At 46.8% G+C, this 17,049-nt stretch overlaps 1 protein-coding gene across 6 annotated transcripts in view; it reads right to left on the bottom strand.

Annotated features, from left to right (window-relative positions):
- The window catches only part of LOC120898750 (tyrosine-protein kinase Src42A), an 89,723-nt gene that overhangs the window by 46,062 nt on the left and 26,612 nt on the right, over window positions 1-17,049 (bottom strand). The window contains exon 1 of one of the 6 annotated variants that reach the window (XM_040305028.1): window positions 8,767-9,316. The exons of 3 other annotated variants lie outside the window; for them this stretch is intronic. The gene's annotated coding sequence lies outside the window, so the exon portion shown is untranslated. Of the gene's footprint in view, window positions 1-8,766; window positions 9,317-17,049 lie in introns of those variants that run through there. 2 more of the 6 variants (XM_040305036.1, XM_040305044.1) reach the window with 2 other exon arrangements.

Below are 17,049 nucleotides of genomic sequence, written 5' to 3'. Positions count from 1 at the left end.
TCTGCTTCAAGTCAGATACGGAGCTGCCGCACGCGCCTCTAAGTGATGCGAAGTAACAAATCAGAACTCAAGCTTGAAGCTATGGAAGTTCTTTAGAGCAAAGTTAAAAGAAATAATACAAATTTACTCGATAGAATGAGAAAAAATAAAATACTCTTCATAATTTATTCTTGCTTCAGACGTATTATTACAGCACCCACGCTCCTGCCCCGAGCCGCATTATTATTTCACAATGTGACACAAGACGTTCCCTTAATGGTAAGATATTATTCAACCCAGCAAATGCTTCGATGCGCGAAGCACCAGAGCAGCAGCCGCTTATCAACGGAACCGCGTACGTGCAAACGCAGCAACAACGCAAACGACAAAATAACAACAAAAAAGGAACGGTTGCTGTCGCTGCTGCTGCCTGTCGAAGCTCTCCTTGCAAACCTTTGGGCCAATAGCTGGAGCTGCTCATACGGTTTCCTCTGAGACGGCATTTAACCTTGAAATCCAAATCGCACACTCACATACTTCCACTTGGAGGCAGGCAACAGCTCCAGCGGTGCCCACCGGTAATAACTTAATGGTCCGTAAACGCTTTTATGAAAAAAGTCATAAAACGGCTCCCAAGCGACCCAAAAATCGTCACCAGAGTATGAGAGAGCGGTACACCAGAACTCCAACTGCTGCTTCTTCTTATAGGCACACACTTTTGTTTTGCAAATTATGAAACTCCATTCCACCGTGTCTGTTTTGTGCCTTCCTTTCCAAACTAAACCCCTCGAGAGCGAAGTGGCAAAAATGCCACAGCAAATGTAGTTCTACTGCTTGAGGAGCGCTGTTCTGCTCTAACCACGCTATACCCCCTCGGTGGGGGTTTAAAAATCAGCTGTTTCCATGCAAGCGATACGCCACTCACTTCCTCGATTGAACCGCCGCACCAACACCGATGGAAAACGGTACACAAACAACCACACAGCCCGCGATCACGATCACGATCGTTTGGTTAGCTCAAGGATAATCGCGCGAAACACGACCCGGCAGCAGCAGCAGCAGCAGCAGCGGATCGGCATTCGCGCGGCTTTGCTGCGAACTTTCTATCGGCGGTCGCTCGCTCCCTGAACCTGAAGCTGAAAAGGCAACCGCAGGCCGACTCGATCGTCACCGACCATGCTGAAGCTGTTGCTTTGGTCTGGCGGGGCAAGATCAACACAAAGCACAAACCACAATATCTCGCAGAGGGCCAAACCCTCTGTTTGACGTAAAATGGGAGAAACCACTTTGCACACACACCGTCACAGGAAACGCACTTCAACAAACCAGCCTACACACACACACACACGCGCGCACACAAACACACAAAGAAAACGGGAGTGGTTTGTGGAGTGAAAAGAGAAAATTCTAACATCCATTAGATTTATGCTAATTGATTTCACTGTGCTCGACGCTGGTAAAGGTAAATAAAGGGCACAGCTCGGCAAGGGTGCGCAATGCGATAATGAGACGCATTGGCAAATGCCATCCCCTTCCCTTTCCCGCTCGTTGGTGCAGAGGAGTTCGATTTCCAGCCAGGCTGCGTTAAATGTCACGCAGCACACTGCAGAACTGCGCTCGCGCTAACGAGAATCCGTAGTGCAGCTACTAACAAGCTTTATGCCGCCAGTCTGCAAAAAAAAAACTGAAGCAAACTATCCTCGTTGAAACGGCGACAATCTGGAACAATTCCGCAAGCTTAAGCTGCGAAACAGCTGCGATCAACCACCAAGTGTTGTGCACCAACCAGCGAACTAGGTGAAATTTACTCAACCCATCGAGATTGGCAACATTGTATGCTACGGGCCCATGTGGCGTGCCCACAAATGAGAGCATAAATCGTGTACCACCAACCAAAGCGAGGAAAAGCGGACACAGCAAACTGTCTTCGATCGGAAAGCAACACCCTTTTGCGCCGACAATTTAACCATTTTCCCTTTCTTTACACCACACACTTAGAGACTCGTTAGAGCTTCGTGCGATCGATTGAGCGACCGTTGATTGAGCGTTGCGTTCTCTGTTTGGATTGGCATTTCACAGCTGAATGTGATTAAGGATCGATTTAGCAAGCACTCGCGTTAAAGAGCGCCCCAGTAATGCATTCAGCAGTATTGCATTGAAGATAGGGTAAATCAATACATCGTTAGTGAGCTCAAGGGAAAATTAGAAGGATGACAAACTATACTTACTGCAATTTAATTCTGCATTAAGCAGTATGATGTATTAACGTTTAAACATTTCTGCATGATATTGTAGGCAATAAAAATTAGAAATCGTTTCATACAGCGAAGTAAAGGCATCAACATTGAAACCCATTTCTTTTATATTTTAAAAGCAACAGCCTAAATACACTGCTCAGAAGCTCCCACCATTCACGTAACGTGGTAGTTGTTCAAACGTAAACCTCTGTGCAAGCGAGACAGAGTCATGGAACGGACAAATGGTAGGAAGCGAATCAACAACACCGGAAGCTTAATTGCGAACCAAATTGCAAATTGCTGCTCGGGAGTTGGATGCACTTTTATGCTGCTTTGGTGCTACACGATTTATTTCGGTTGCACCGTCAGTACACCTTTCCCTGGTACCTTTGCAACCCTTCCGTTCGTTGGAGTTTCCAAAGAGTTCAAAGACATCAACACACACACACATACATGTTGCGATGGAATTAAAATTCAAACGTACTGTGACGAAGCCAACTGACCGCGTAGTTTACTAATTAGTCAGAGAGCATTCGCTGCGATGCAATATCGGACAAAAAACGATGTGACAATCGAAAAAAGAAAACTAAAACATGGGGAAAATTGTAACAAGTCACTAAATATTACACACGCAACTCATGCGCCAGCCAGTACGCAGTAAAACGACGCACGCATGATGGAAGGGGAGCATTGTAGGCGTGTTTGTAAGTACGCTGGGGTGTTTGAGGTGCTACCCCACCGTTCCGTTTGATGCAGCCGTTACACGAACGGTGAGATGTTTCTGCAATCAGCGTAATTTACTTACAATACGATCCCTCCCCCTCTTGACTGGACGGTTTGGGTGGATTGATTCTCATTTCAAATGGACCAACGGTAGGGTGTGAAAAGATATTCTATTCAATTGGATGTTTAGAATAACACTCAGATCGCGTGAGTGTTAGAACGGTTGCTTAGTAGCGTTTTGCGTTGTGGTTTGATGATGAGGTTTGATTTAATGCTCGATGTTTTTGAGAAATTATAATGCAATCAAAATCACAATGCGCTTGTGTCATGTATACTAGTGTTGTGCTCTCTGGACCGGAACCACGACCAAGCTATTATTAGTTCAATTTCGTCTCTGTTAAAATCTAGTTCCGCCTGGAATCAGAGCCATCCGGAGTCGTCCGAAGTCAGAGTCTTCTGGAGTCGTCCAAAGTCGGAATCGTTTGGAGCCTGCTAGAGTTGGGCGGAGTAGTCCAAAGTCGGAGTCGTCTGCAATTAGCAATTTGAGTTGGACGACTCCGAATGACTCCGGATGACTCCAGATGACTCCAGATGACTCCAGAGGACTTCAGATGACTCCAAATGACTCCAGATTACTCCAGATTACTCCAGATTACTCCATATTACTCCATATTACTCCAGATTACTCCGGATGACTAAGATTTCGTACGACTCCGATTTCGTACGACTCCTACTTCGGACGACTCCTACTTCGGACGACTCTTACTTCGGACGACTCCAACTTCGGACGACTCTGGACGAAATATGGATTAATTGAGAAATGTTCATTCAATATTTGTTTTGATGCATATTCTTAAAAGCGTGTGCTTTCCTAATTGCAGCTAAATCTCAACCAAACCATCCGTCATTTGCAAACTCCCCATGTACCTTCTCCATCTTCCAACAGTAAAGGTGTGTTGCACGTTCCCTTACGATTAGTCACGAACATCGGCAATGGTATCCCACGGGTGGTCACGAACGATATGGCACGGGCCACACCGAACCACTTGCGCCAGCTGCCACCAGCCACCAACGAAGTGGTTTGCCACTGATGCCATTAATGACGGGTAATGCGCACCAACTAATGGGCAAATAAAAATATCGTTTTGATTGCAGTCCCTAACACCGATGCCTCTCCCTGGCGGGGAAACATTGGCGCTGGCGTTGCATCTTCCCGGTTGCGCGGGATGCGTTCACAACTCCTCAGGGTAGGGCGGGATTTCGCTTTTTCCCTGCTTTGTTTTATCCAACGGGTCACGTTGGTACAGGGATGAGCACAGCAGACACACACACACGCCCGCGAAGCGATCAATTCACACTGCACGATGCATTCCATCGCTAATCGCCGGACAGTTAGCGAGGCGCGCGATCACGTTGATAGACAACCTCTGCTACCCCTTCTAAAAGGCCCACCAATGGGGGAGAGTATGGGAAGCGGCACGCACACTCTCGCTGACTCTATTTAAGCCCCTTGCAGTTGCGTTACACATTAAAACACAGATCATCGCCAGCGCAAAGGAAAGGCTGAGTGCTATTGTATCGATTCATCAGCTAACGGTTGTGTACAACATGCGTTGAACAACGTGGAGCAAAATTGTTCCCAATTACCTGCCCAATGCTTTCTTTGCGGAAAAGGGCAGGCGAACAGGTGAACCCAAAACCCCAGGCTTAAATGTGGAAAATGAGTGAATTTACAAGCGAAAAGCGTTTCCGGAATGCGTGAGAATTTGCACAGGAATCACGCAAAGCTTCATCTCATTCCGGCAACGTTCAAACAAAGTTGAAACGAGCGATGCGGCAAAACACAATGACTGCAGAAAGTTAAGCATACAACACACATAAACACACTAATAATAATTTAAGCATTTGGTTTTTGCATAAAATATTACCATTGCAAGAAACCAATGCCAGACGTTTGTCGTCTCCTGTGGGTTGCCTGTGATGTCTGAGCAAAAAGAAATCAAACTAACCACACCAACCTTCCCACATCCGCCTTGGCAGCCAAGGAGACTGGCCAGCCTGTAGGCTCTGGCCTATGGTAATGTGGAAAGTACAATAAAAATGCACACATCCGGTGGTGCAATAAAAATAAATCTTACCAGACTCGCAGAAACAGGACTGCAGCTCCAATCGGAATCGTTCGAAGGGGGTCTAGGCGAAGGAATAAATAGCCTTGCAGCGGCGGCAAACCGCCGTGATCGTGTGGCCATCATCATGCTTTGGGAAAAAGGGGGACCACGACACATTTATTGTTTTATTGGGCTGGATTGGGCTTTACAATCCGCGCCAAAATAGGAGAATATGTGCAAAACTGAAAACGTTGGCCCACAGGCAATGCGAATTTTTCATTCAATTAACGTTAGACAAAGCGATGTTTCTTCCACTTGATCGTATCATACCAACCCATCAGTGTTGGTGGCGGTGGTCGCCTTCTTACTCCAGTGTGCTGCTCAAGCTCTCTGTTGTTTCGTTGTTACAAAACGCTCCCCCAGCGACAGGGGTTGTACAGATTGAAGAGCGTTTCCTGGGCTGCTTAGGGCTTCCAAAGTTGAATGGCACCATGGGCAACTCCGGCCGGTCGGTTTTGCAGCGCTGGCCCGGTCGCTTGGCATGCTGTTCAATGCGGTCAGCGGCGCGAGCGAGCGCGCGCGCGCGCGTTAAATGCATTGAAAATCATGTCACATAGCGCGTGGAGACGCATCGCACTGTGACAAGTAAAAGAAAAGATACTGCTGCGAGGCCACAGCGAGGTGGAGAAGGTAGCATTACACAAGCGGGGAGAAAGAAAGACGAAATGTATGTTTCCAATCGGCCCAAGGCAGACGAGGTACGAGGAGCGCGCGAAGGTGTGAAAGGGCGTTACTTTTGCTTTTACCTGCGAGTGAAAAGGGACAGTAAGGGAGCTTTTTAACCTGAAGCAAATTGTGAGCAAAGCTCTTCTCTACTGATTGCTCAAAGGTGGCACAAAGACACAGCTAGCAGCAAAGTGAAGCACATTGAATTCACAATTTTGCATTAGAAATTGGCGAAATGTGAACGCTTACGTAACAGAGCCAGAGCCACAGACAAACTCGATGCCCGATCGTTGCAAAATTGCCATTTTCGCCAATATTCATCCCACACGCGCTCGCACACCCGCAGCGGGATGGGGTCTATGGCAGCAAATTTTTGCAAATACGCCAGCCCGATCGGTTCATCTTTTTTGCCCGCTTCCTACATGTGAGCCAAAAAAGAATGAAGAAGCAACAACAAAAAAACCTTTCATACACACACTACGCCCATCGGAAAACGACGATTCAACGTTAATGATTGATTAATGAAACAGCCACGTTGTGTTCCGAGAGGGCGCTAGGCCAAGCGGGGTTTGTGTGCAGATACAGAGAGGCTGCGGGAAATGCGGGAAATAAAAATCCCTCAACTCATCGCGAATGGCAATGGCGAAGGTCTTGAAGGTCAATCGCCGGCTTAAAGTAGCGTCGATCGCTCGGCACGGGGGTTCGAGAAAAAAGGGTCCAATAAAAGTAATAACGAACACGAAAAAAAGCACTCCAAGACACACACAAAGATACTTTTATGGTGAGAAACCTGGGCGGCGTTTAGTTACACACAACACACACACCCAGCTCGTACGCGTTCGTCTTAGCATACTTTCACGGGAAGTGGTCTGGAGTTTAGCTGTGCAACACTAACAACTGATATGCTGATTGCGAAGCTGGCACATAAAGAAACAAACACTTGCGCGCGCACAGACACAGACACACACATCCAGCATCGCTATGTTGGAGTTGGAGTTGGCTCCAAAACTCTTGCACCTTTCTGTTCTTCCGCGTGTTTTACACCGTGCGCTGCGCTGCGCTGTCTCGTCTGGATGCCAACGGCCCAGAGCAAAACGCAGACAGCGGCCGAAGCGAGTTGTTGATCCCATCATCCCCGTCTGTCCCAGCGGTGGTTTGATGGTTTTCGGTTCTCTCGGTCTTGCGGGCGGACCCTACACCGTTAATCATGAGCAGGGTTGAAATACACGCGTTGGAACGTCACCTCCATCGTCGTGTACTGCGCGCAGCCGTACAAATGGAAACAAATGGAAGATTCCACCGATGAACCGAGGGCAGCGAAATGGAGTTGGACGCGTCTACCAATGCACTCCCCTGTTCTCCCCACAGTCACCACACTAAAAAAAGGGGTGTCTTGTCCATCATAAGTTCGTAGTCGGGCAGTTTTTTCTTCCCCATCGTTCACTCCGAGCCGTAACCACTCCGGCAAAAACCGCCGAAGAAATTGTACTCCGCTCTCAGCATTGGAGGTTTCTGCTTTTCTTTTCCCATTCCCAGTTCAACTCCACCAAAGCCACCAAGGCCCGGCGGTCTGTGTTAGCGGTTCTCGCCAACCGTTGTGGCTGCCGTGAAACACACCCAGGGTGCAGGGAGGTAGGGAGGCAAGTCCGTCACAAGATCGAAACCGGATCGAATCGACCGACGGGCAGAACATGATGGCTTTAGTTCGTTTTAGAAAGAAAAAACGGCACCGGAGTAGCTCAGGAATAGAAGAAAAAAACAGTAAATAGACGGATCGATAGTCTCCCCCACTCTATACAAAAACGAACCGAAGGAGCACACACAAGCAGCTGACAAAGTTCCTCCGTCTGCTGGTGGCTTAGCTTCCTGGGAGTACACAGCGGTTTCTGCCCGTGCGACTATCCCATTACAACCAGATTCCTCAGCGCGGTGTTACTAGCAGTAAGTGAGCGACGCAGAGAAGGGGGGGGGGGGGGGTATAAATATTCAACACTCTTGGATGGCTGACTTTTCGCACCTCCCCGGGAGGGGAAGCCGATTGAACGATGGTCTAATCTTACGCAAAGACACAATCTCTATTTCCATTTGCAAAAAAAAAACCCTGCGTACTCTATTCCCCCAGCTTCCCTCAATGTATTGCCAACTCAAACAACCACTAAACTAAACATAAAAATACACATCAACATTAAAAAAGAGGTGCAGCAGCAGCAGCGCCGCGTTTGTTTGTTTGTTTGCCCCCCATAACGTGATCATACTCCAGCACACTCTCACACATGTACACATACAGGGCACATGGATACACATTGCACATAGGCCCGTAGCACTCGACCAAGAGTCAATCAAGCATTACCAATTACTTTTCCTTCGTGATGGTTCTGGTGCGCGTTCACGTTTACCGTGACGGCGAGTTCGTCGCTTTAAGTCTATTGTTCAATATTAAATTGTTTGATTTTTTTTTCTTCTGCCTCTTCTTCTCCCTGTTGAGCGTTCCGCGTTGAATTCCACCCGTAAAAATACGTTAAATTCTGGCACGGATTTTTTGTTTAATTATTTATGTTTGGTCAAATTGTTAGCTTCGCTTCTGTTGCTGTTGTAGGGTGGGTGTTGCAAACCGCCGTCAGTTGCTGCTAATTGAACGGGTCGAAATTTTCCTCTTTTGCTTCACCATGCTCACGTTGCTGCAGTTTTTGCTTGCTCAAGATCGCGGCGCTAATGTTGGGGCTGATCGAGACATCATAAAGAACCACCGTACACACACCTAAATACCGTCGTGGGGCCCACCAACCACAAGCTACCGTGGACCAATTGCGCGCACACACATATACACACGATTTCACGTACACACTCTATGCCACCACCACCATCGTCACCCATGAACTGTGTCGCTTCTGTGGAAAGCGAAATGTGGAAAAGCCAGTGTGTTTGCGACCAGGCGGCCACAAACACATCGGCAATAGATATATCTTAAGCAGTAGTAAATGGCGTACACGTACACGCGCGCAACTCACAAAACATGCCCTCCCCCCGGTCGTCCGATGGGGTGGGTAGGTTCACTACTCGGTAAGGCGCGCTGGCGACTAAAATGTAACCGTGTTGGAGGTAGGGGATACGTCGTGAGCGGTTAGGCAAGAACCGAAGAGGGGAAAAGCGCCATTGGCACCAAGTATATATGCTGCCCTACCCCCTGCGCCCAGAGACGACCAGAGGCGCACAATGCACTAACGAACTGTAATTTTGTTTTGGTGTGTTATTAAGCACTGGGTCAGAAATCTAGCTCGAACAAAACACCAGGCACTGCTTTTTAGACGGGAAAGCACTACTACTTTAGACGTTACGGTTTCGCGCGTACTTGCCCGGACGACGGGTGGTGCTCTGCGAGGGAGTAAAACAACGCCGACAGACCAAACAAACGAGCATGCACAATTTTAGTGCTGCCCGAGCGCGAAATAAGGGGGTGTGTTTAGAACTTGAAGCGTTTTTGTTTGTTTGTTGGAAAAACCGTAAAACTGTCGCGACGCAGACGACACACGTCTTCACTGAGCGCGCCTCCGAAACTGACTAAGTGGTAGGAGCGCTCACGCATGCACCCATAGTCATAGAGCCGGGGTGTAGTGCCGGCGCTTGGCTCCGGCTCACGAGAGAGCGGAGAGACCGCTGCGACCGAGCGAAAACAGAGCGAAAACTCTCGTAAGCGAGTGAGAGAGTGCCCGAGAGTCGAGCTCGCAGGGAAAAGGCACGATCGCGGTCAATTTGAGCGTTCGGAGCGCGATCGCAGTAGTGACCAGGGGATGGTGCAGCTTTTTGCAGAGAGGGTTAATTTCAAGTGCGGTTTTCCCAAAGCGGTTTATCATCTCGTTCGATGCTGCAAAAGTGGTCTCTCCAAAGCATTACTTTTGCTGAGAGCATAGGAGATGAGCAAAGCAGTGGAGAAAGAGAGCTCCACGCTCATCAAAAGCTCACGCGGCTGGGAAGCTTTTGCCATGACGAGCGCTGCTGCCCAACATTCGAACGAGCAACTTCTCCATGATGCGGCTAATGAAGGACGCGAGCAAAAAAAACATTTTTTTCTCACAACCTTTGCATACTATCTCCCCTCCCTCTGGCAATTCGATATGGTTCAAACCCCGTTTGCGTCTGGTTGTTGCTAGCTGCTGCTGCTGCTGCATCATGCGAAGATGCATCACGGGGTCTTCTTCTTGAAGTGGCAGATTTGCTGTTCGAAGCAAACACAACAAACGATGCAAAATGGATTTAGAGCTGCACCATAGGCTTTTATTAGGAGAACAGAACAGAGGAAACAGAGATTTAAGGAACGGGTACCATGAAGAGATCCACATTTGGGCTTACTTTAAGTTTTTTGTTGTTGATAGTAATATAAGGTATAAGAGATCTCATTCCAATGGACTCGATGTAAAAAGGGCTTACCATAATACTAACTGATATAGAGCTTAACCACTTTAGATGAGGGTATTGTAAACTTACCTGAAACGAGAAAAAGATAGAAAAAAATTTTTTTAATATAATGCTTCCGGTCAAAGAGGCTTAATTTTTACATGAAATAAATTAAATAAATTAAATAAAGCGCTCATAAATCCTCCAATTAGCTTACACGACACGGCACAACTGTCCAGCACAGCTTTATCATCGTTTCCGCACAGGCTAATCACATTCGTGGCTGGCATCCGTGTGCACAGACAAGCATGAGCGGCTTTGCTCGTCGTCGGCATTACACTCCTCACGACCAGGATCTAAAACTGATCTTGTAACAAGACTGAACCAGCCAGCCAGCCTACCTCCGCCAGAGGCATCACTCTACCGCAGGGGCGGCGGGCAGGACGTCTGAAGCAATGATGTCATTGACATCGATTTGCAACGTCATACTAACAAATGTGCGCGCAAGCGCGCGCCCGTCCGTTGATGTGAAGTTGCACAGACATTAAAAGCCACCCAGGCGTTAGAAGACAGAATTGATTTGAAATTACGATGAAAGTAGTTCCTTCTTTTCTATTTACATGCACGGTATCATATGCATTGAATAAAAGCGGCTCGATCGACAACAGTTTTTTGCATGATCATCCCCATGTGCGAGAATCGATTTATAAGCTAAGACTTCACAGTTATTTAAAGTTAGGGAGCGGCATGACATCTTCGTGAGATCTCCTATATTAATGCAGGTTATAACTAGCGTGCTTGAAGATAAACGGGGTTGCAGTTACTTGATTAGAAGAATAAATCGATCTGTAACACTTATTTACATTTAAAATTAATCTTAAAATTGTTATTAATTTTCGATGTGTTATCTGTTTGTGTTATCTATCGATAAAAAAAAAAACTTAAAATCGTAAATCGTACGCATACATTACAATACGAATTGATTTTTATTTCAAGATAGTTGTTAATATTATATCGTATTTTACTGTAAAAATGTTCACTGTTCACTAATTAAATTAAATAAAAATACGATCGAATGCCAATCGAAGCTATTGAACCTCTTGCTATCTCATGTTGTCAAACACGTGTCTGGCCACCGCGGAATCAAAACACCAATCTCTCGGACGCCATCTAACTCACCAAACACAACAACATCATCATCCCTTGCGAATAACATTCGATTCGTTACTAACCTTCCTTTTTGCGCTGCCGCTGCCTAACGTTTACCAAGCAAATTAGCAAACATTCGCATTCGTCCGCAGATACCCCTACCTACCTACCCACCCGCAAGCTAAACCCATGCCTAGAGAGACCTCCTCCCTCCCCCCTTGAGCCCCACGAAAATGAAAACTAAAAACCGTAAGTTGCGATCTTCCGTTACCTTTTTCAATGTCATTTTGGCGATCGGAATGAATAATGCCCTCCCCACCCCATGGCTCATGGCGCACACGGAGATACCGCCCCCCCTTTCCCCGTTCTCATTTCACCACGCACATGGGAGCAAGTTTGCATGTAATCATTCAAACAAAATAAAAAAAAAAACCAACGAGCGATTGTTCTCCCTTTTATGTCTTCCTTCTTTGTTGGATCGTTTGGCGGGTTTGGTTGTTCGCGCTTGCATGCCCCGGTTAATGTTTGGCGCGGTGTCTCGCTGCAAACGGCGGGCTGTACCCCAGTCGAAACTGTAAAAATCTATCAAAACCGAGCCACCCAAACGCCAACCACAAATTGGCCGTGTAGCAGGGACCGTCCAACAAACAGGACAGTTCGATAATAGGGAAGGCAGGCGACCAACGAGTTTGTGTTGGACTGCTGTAGCGTGTGGTGGGAAGCGGCGAACGAAGCTGTGCACACAAAACAACACGCGTCTGGAGAAAAATTGTGTGAGCAAAAAAAAACAAGAAAAAAAAAACACGCACAAACAACACGCACACAATCTGACTCTAGTTCTATTCTGCCCGCCGATGATTCACCGCCCAACGGTTCACATTCACAGTCACGGAACGGAAATGTGTGCGCATGCAATAGCGGCCCGAGCCACGACTCCAGAGAGCACACATGCGGCAGCATCGAGCGGTGGCGGGAGAGTAGAGGATAGAGCATTCTCGCACCAGGCACGTACTGCGAAGAATATTTCGAATTTAGTGATAGCAGCGAAGGGCGCGAAAGGGTGTGCACCTGATGCGCTGGTCGGCCATCGGTCGAGATGATCTCAGACAGCCCAGATAGAGCGAGAAAGAGTGCAGCAACAGCCGGCCGAGGAACAAGAATTTTGCCACATTTTTTTGACGATGCCACACAAATCCGTGTGCGCTTTTCCAGCTGTCATATAAACGAGAAGAATCGCTACCAACCTTTCAATAAAATGTAAATTGGTCAGACGCTGGTTGTTAAATTTGTGGAAATGACTTTATGACAGACGGAGGAAACGGGTGAAAACGAGCGCACGATGGTGATTTTGGTGGTTCCTTCCCTATTTTCGGTGACCTAATTCTATGCCTAAGCCAATGCTTTATGGCAAACGATGTGCTAATTTTTGCCACGAAACACACATATCCTGTGTCCCCCCCCCCCCCCCCCCGTGTATCGGCGGCGAAGCAGCAGCAGCTCATCTCATACGGACCCCGCGCCCTAAATCGATAAGTGTGCCACACAATCAGCTGTTTTATCACACATTTGGCTGCTTTGGCCTTTGTTGTCGTCATAGGGGTTTTTGTACAGCACACTTCCAGGAAGCAAACCATTCCCGAAGCTGATTTTATTTAGGTCAAAGTTTAATCAGGTGAAACACAATCGCTGATATTGGACAGATCTACATATGAAGTCTTCGATTTAACATTTGTGTATGTTTTTGTAATGGATTTTCCACCCATATTGTTGTTGACACAGTTTTTTGTTACATAAACAAGAATTACAAGATCTCTTTCTCTCTCCCTCTCTCTCTCTACCGTCGCTAGGTCCAACAGTAGACCAGAAAATGGAACATTTTTCTATAAATCGTTAATCCTTTCCATTGAACTTGTGCGTGAACTCGATTGTCACGGTCGTGCACAATTTGCAAGCTCAGCACACACTCAAACATACACGCGAGTTAGGTAGGGTTAACCTGTTCGCTTTCCACGCACATTAAACGGTTTGACATTCACTCAAGCCGCTTAATTGCGCGCCTGTGTCATTGTGAACACAAATTATTTTGTCATTTAGTATCATCACTATGGCAGAAAAAAAACGAAATGTAATGTTTAATTATTTCCACTGAATACTTTCCTCGTTGATTGTTTGATTTTTATAGAGCAGAATCTAGATCACGCGGCTTATTCTACGCTGTCAGACACTTTTATATAATTAAATGCAATTATTCATACTCCACACTCTGTCCCATAGTGCGCCTGGGTCCAGTGCGCGGGGTGCTGACATTTATTCGTTCGTAATAATGCGTTTAAATGCTTCTGTGAGACAGCTTCAGCTCCACTCCGGGGCTTGAAACAAAAACGATAATGCTAATCATTGAGACAGCTCTGAGGTACCTTAGGCCCTTATAGAAGCGTGGATAACGACAATCAACAAATCAAACGACCGTTCATGTTTAACATTTTGCTCAGCTCATTTCCAATGCAAGCAGTCTCCATTTGCTGCTGAATGCAACGATAAAAAGCGGTTGACTTGATTTGTTTTCCATCATATTACGACTTTTCTTAGGTTTCTAACCTAACCGTACGGCGACACTATCGGGAGCCACGTATAGTCGAAGGTAAACAGACCCGTTTAAAGAATTACTCATCATGTGCCGGCTTACACGCTGGTTAGTAGAGCCGAGCGTCCGGATGTCACCAGCCGTGGAGCTGACAACGAACTCCCGTTTACCAGTGGCAGTGGCAAGAACAATATTTGCACCCCGGCTCCACACGGATGGTGCCCAAAACGAGTGGGGCGACACACGCTTACACCCTCTTTCGGTGTGTATCCCGTTTCCTGCGACAATTGTGTATCATTTTGCGCACACGAAAACACACCCTCGCTTGATCGATACTACAGTCCAGCTGTGCAAATTGCGAATGTTCGACGAATCAAAGCGGTTGTCTGTTGTAAGGGTTTTACTCTCTTTGTAAGCTTTTCTTAATCAGCCGGAACCATCGAGAAGGAGAGCCTTTTATTTTCGAGTTGATGATGCTAAACCTGCATTGGCAAAACGGTTAGTTGTACACATGGTTTTGGGAAAGTCCCGGCCACTTGCTCGTTTCACCCAGCTCCGCCTAGCAGTAGCCGAGCACAATTAGACGATTGATCGTTGCACTTAGTCGCGCGCGCGCGCTCTGGGTGGCCCCAGGACGGGCCAAACAAGGGGCCACAACAGACCCGCCGATGGATTGCCATATTACTTAATTGCTTGATCATCGCCCGGTGCATTTGATCGATTGGTTTTCCATTCTCGGCGTATGGAAAGAGCGCGCTGCTACACCCGATGGGTGGTATTTTTTTCTCCCAATGCACCGGCCATGAAGTGCATCTGTTTGTCGCGTGGATAATTTTCACCCCTTTTGACGGGTAGAACCTACCAGAGGTCCGTTGGAGAATGTGCCCGACCACAATTCCTCTCTATTGTCATCGTGCGATGCAATGAAAAAAAAAAGTCCAGAGCAAAGAGTGATTGCTTTTCACTTGCAAACAACTCAACCGAAGCATTGGATGATGCAAAAGAATCAACCCGCCCACTGACAGGCGATGATTTGTGCTACGAGCTCTGACAAATTGCATAATACACCGTGGCGGACCACAGCGAGGCCGTTGAGGGAAGTGATTTTTACGCAATCACGGTTGACTCGGGACGCTTAATTACTCAGCATGCTTGAAGGGGAAGGCATGTTGCGGTCGAAGGGGACTAGGGTAATCGATAGAAATGCTAAGTTGCTAAGGCAAACACTCCCCGAGAGCGTTCTATTGCAGTTGAAAAAGAGCAGTATGAAAACAAAGAACCTTACTGTGGTCAATTATCTATCTATATGGTAGATAGTTTGTTTAACATTTCAGCTAGAATAATGTTGCATTACTAATACAAATGACGCACACCTTTAAGGTACCGAAAAATGTACAACTTTAGAAAGAGGTTAAAGTTTAACTGTCAGCTCCCATTATCCTGACGCCAGCGCTTACAGTTGGCAAAAGGTAAAATCCAAAAAGCCTACATCGCGCGGTAGCTCATCTGCTTTAAAAAGGCTCCTGAAGCTATCGCTATGCTCTAATCCTCAACGAAAACAATAATATTGACGAAAGCCAGAAGTCTACAGCGACAGAAGCAAAAAAAAAACATAATCTCCAACGACACTTGTGCCATTGCTCCGACGGCAATCTACCGAAAAGGAACGTGCGCAAGATAGTCCCTTAAAAGATAAAATAATACTCGCTCATACGTAATCCTCCTTTTCTCACACCACCGCACTTGCTGCCCACGACATTCCCAACTCGTCATTGGAAAGAAGCATACAGTATAATGAGGATATTCCGGGAAATGCCATTTCCTTAAGCTTTGGTGGGGAAACGGGACGAGACATTCCATATTTCCCATCAACGACGTGATGTCACCTTCAGGACCAGCGAATATAGAAGCTCGTCTGCTGAAGTAAGATGGAGAGCTTGTGGAAAAAGGTAAGCAAAATCCTCTTTTAATCGAAGAGAATCTAGAGCAGGGAAAATAATTTTCCATTTCCTGTCCATTCTAGCCAACCATACCTGGAAAGCAAATGGCAGCTTCGAGGGTTCGCTTTCGACGGTACGGAAAAAAGGGAAAACAGTGATGTGGTGCTACGTAGATTTGTTTTCTACATTTGAGGCGCAAGTTGCATTTCTCTGCAATTAGTGTAATGGTGAAATGTTAAGAGCGTCATTGCAGTGTAATTATGATAGGAATGAGTCTTTTCTCTCTGCAAAAATCGTAATCAGGAGGGGTAAAATCGTTTGAAAACATGTTCTACTGCTATAAAAATAAATGGATTTTCAAATGCATTCATGCATGCATTAAAATATGCAAGTATTTAGGAACAAACACTGCACATAAGAATAATGTAAAAATATATTTGAAACAATTTTCCCACTTCAAAATGAAGTACTCTACTGTCGTAAAGAAAGCTGACTGTAGTGGTTCATAAAACCCAAAGTGGAAGAATGATTACAGACGACGCAGAGTGGGACACATCTCACCAGTGACACGAAAAGGCCATAAAGTTTATCGATCCATTCCCGCGGGCCCGACCGCAAATACACCCAAAGAGCGTCATCAACCGCGAAAGTCATCAACAAACTCGCACACAGGCGCGCCCGAGTTGGTCCTCCGGGTGCGCAAATGGTGCGAAAGCAATTAATCGAAGAAATTAATCGGCCCCGTCCAGGCTGCGCCTTGGCAGAGCCCGCGGTCAACACCAGAAACAAAATAGAACACAAAAAGGGCCCTGTATACGCATAAATGCAGTGCTGTAAACAAAAAGCAAATCAGCGCACGTACAGCTCTCCCGCCGTGTAACGAGAATCGATTTCAATTAAAATGTTTCACTCGACTGGCTCGTTGTACGGCGGCGGGGCGTGAATCACAGCTCACCCGTCCCTACAGCTTGCGCGACAAATTATTCCCGTCCCGGGACGGACTGGTGTGTCCGTCGCGTCCTGCCTCGGGAAGGATAATATTGCAATTTAATCGCGCTCAATAAATACACACACATCGGACTGGCGACACCGTTGTGTACTGATCTCGGTAGCAAAAGGGCTCGGACAACGCGGCGCGATTTGTGGCCCCGCAATGGGACGGCGGTGGCCGACGACCTGTTATCTACCTGCCCGATCGATCGCACGGGCAC

The sequence above is a fragment of the Anopheles arabiensis genome, chromosome 2 (genome assembly GCF_016920715.1).
Source record: "Anopheles arabiensis isolate DONGOLA chromosome 2, AaraD3, whole genome shotgun sequence".
Lineage (NCBI taxonomy): Eukaryota > Metazoa > Arthropoda > Insecta > Diptera > Culicidae > Anopheles > Anopheles arabiensis.
Note: the sequence above shows the minus strand (reverse complement) of the source record. Positions and strands in the feature narration are given on the sequence as shown.